The sequence below is a fragment of the Dryas octopetala genome, chromosome 3 (assembly GCF_963921425.1).
Source record: "Dryas octopetala chromosome 3, drDryOcto1.1, whole genome shotgun sequence".
Classification (NCBI taxonomy): Eukaryota; Viridiplantae; Streptophyta; class Magnoliopsida; order Rosales; family Rosaceae; genus Dryas; species Dryas octopetala.
This window is the reverse complement of record NC_141368.1, coordinates 21,422,562-21,425,241: the sequence shown is the minus strand read 5'-3', so window position 1 is coordinate 21,425,241 and position 2,680 is coordinate 21,422,562. Positions and strand designations below refer to the sequence as shown.

At 38.3% G+C, this 2,680-nt stretch overlaps 1 long non-coding RNA gene across 1 annotated transcript; it reads left to right on the top strand.

Moving 5' to 3' along the window:
* Window positions 1-1,484: 1,484 nt before the first annotated feature.
* LOC147291768 (uncharacterized) lies at window positions 1,485-1,868 on the top strand. The gene is made up of 3 exons (XR_015121405.1): window positions 1,485-1,564; window positions 1,657-1,741; window positions 1,819-1,868. It is a non-coding gene; the product is annotated as an uncharacterized LOC147291768 (long non-coding RNA).
* Window positions 1,869-2,680: the final 812 nt, after the last annotated feature.

The following is a 2,680-nucleotide window of genomic DNA, read 5'->3' as shown; positions in this document are numbered from 1 at the left end:
TCTCCAACAACATTTTACACATTTCACGCTCCTTTTCTAACGTGGCTGCCAACTCATTTTTTGAGACTAGTTCCCTAGGTTTTCTGGGAATGTTGAAGTATGTGGTAGGGTTGACATTCCCCCCTACTGCCCTTACCCTACCATGGGTGTCCGGAGTCTCCAAAGCCATAGTTAGAACGTCCACTGCACCCTCGACTTTCAATTCTCCTTGCTTCTTTTTCTCCAGCAATTCGTCCTGCCACATGTCCATGACAAATTACATTACACAAAAATGACCTCATCAATTATGAAATCCACTGCAATAACAGGTCAGAATGCTTACAATGACATCAGCCACCGATTGTACTTCCTCAGTTAAGTTCCCATTAGAATCTTCACGTGCCTTCTTCCATAGAATGGAACGGTCAAGATCCTCCGCTGCCACATTTTGTTTCCTCTATTCATAGAACCAAATTTAACATTAAAAATGCAAGTGCAAAATGCTAGTTAAACTAGACATGCAGATATCCATTCACAAGCTTACCAAATCCTCATCCAAGCCTATATATCCTTTTTGCGACAGTCTATGGTGATACTTCCTCTTTGCAGTTCTCTTGCTTTGTGCCTCATGTAGTTCCTACAATTAAGTACAAGGAACAAAAATATAACACATATCATGAGGAAAATGGGTTCTTGAAATAACCAAAATTTAATACTTTGCAAATATCAAATGTAGCTGGAGCAACAGCTTTTGGCAGCAGCTGGCACAAATGAACAAGCTTACCATAAATGAGTCTGATAGTCGGCGTGCAACAAATGCCTCCCAATGTCGTTTCTCAATGAAGTCCTCATATTGCTTGGGTGGGAGTTTCAAAGCCTCTGGATCGTCCTTGAATGGAAGCACGAATTTGTTTGTAAAATTACACTACAAGAATATTGTCAATAGATATCACCCATTTTATATCAGATTTGAATGTGACTGATATTATAAAAATTATAATATCAGATAATTTTTTAACTGATTTCTAAACTTTATTAGATATCACATGGTTTTTTTCAACTGATATATAATATTGTCATTTTTCTAAGAACTTATAAAGACATCAGTATAAATTGTTAACTGATATCTTAAAACAACACTTATAATTTTTTTATCCTAACACTGATATGTAATGTGTTTTATCTGACTTAATTTTTTTTGTCCTACTCCCAAGTCCCAACACTTAGACATATACAGAATATACTAAAAATTAAAAACCTAGGTCGATCTATCTCTCAGCTCACTTCGATCTCGATATGTCTCTCGATCTCTCGCAAATTCCATCTCGCAAAAACTGTCTCAGCTCATCAGTGTCACACACTCATCGTCGGAGTCGCCGTCGCCGTCGCCACTCCAGGCCCAGACTTCATTGTGAGTTCGTCTGTCTCTCTCACTCTCACTTCTCTGTCACTCTCACTTCTCTGTCTCTCTCTCACCCTCTGACTCTTAGCCTCTCCATTCACAGACGTCAAAGAACAACCTGACCAGTCGCACCCCAGCCTCTCTCTTGCCATCGCCGCCACCGCTTGAAGATCCTTTCGACAGGTGAAGTATGAATTTCTGGGTAAATTAGTTTCTGAATTTTTGGGTAAATTAGTTTGCTCACAAGGGCGTTTTCTGTGTGCTCCATTTTGTAGAACAAAACTTTAAATTAGTGAGTGAGATTTGGACTATCTGCTCATCAGCCTCACACACTCACCGTCGCCACTCCCAGACTTCATTGTAAGTTCTTCTGTTTCTCTCACTCTCACTTCTCTTTCTCTCTCTCACCCTCTGACTCTTAGCCTCTCCATTCGCAGACGTCAAAGAACAACCTGACCAGTCGCACCCCAGCCACTCTTTGTCGTCGCCGCCACCGCTTGAAGATGCTCTCGACAGGTGAAGGTGAATTTCTAGGTAAATTAGTTTCTAAATTTTTGGGTAAATTAGTTTGCTCACAAGGGCGTTTTCTGTGCTCCATTTTGTAGAACAAAACTTTAAATTAGTGAGTGAGATTTGGACTATCTAGTAGTTGTAATTTTATATTATCATCCATGGTTCAGAACAAAACTTTAAATCTTTTATAATAAGTGAGAAAATGTAATGCTGAAGAAATGGAAGGTTCAACTTTTTTCATTTATTTTTTTTGAAAATAATTGAAGTGCATGTTTTCCTTGCTATAATAATGTGTTATATTTAATAAAACAAGGTTATGTTGTTGGGGGGTGATGTCTGGTGAAGTGTGAGCTAACAATAGTACTACCATGTCTGCCTTATTCATTGTTAATTGATTTGCAAACGTTTGTTTGACATAGACAGCCTTTGATTCTTATGAGCTGGAACCTGCTATTAATATATGGCTATATATTTGCACTTCACACCACATGAAAGCAATCATAAAATCAATGGGTATGTGTGAGTGTAGGCCAACCACTTGAGCTTTTGTTGTGGAGGCCCAGCAGATTGGTACCATATCATATTCACAAATAAAAACATATTGTTGTTATGATTTTTGGACTATTTTGATGGTACCATCCTGGTAATAAGTTAGAAAAATGTGTCGGTGTGATGCTTCTTTGTTCTTACTTTCTTAATTAGATGAGATTGAATTAAGAAATGGGTGCTTCTGGTAGTTAATTACTGAATGAGGCTCCTTGTTTGACTTACTCTGTTGTGTTTTAG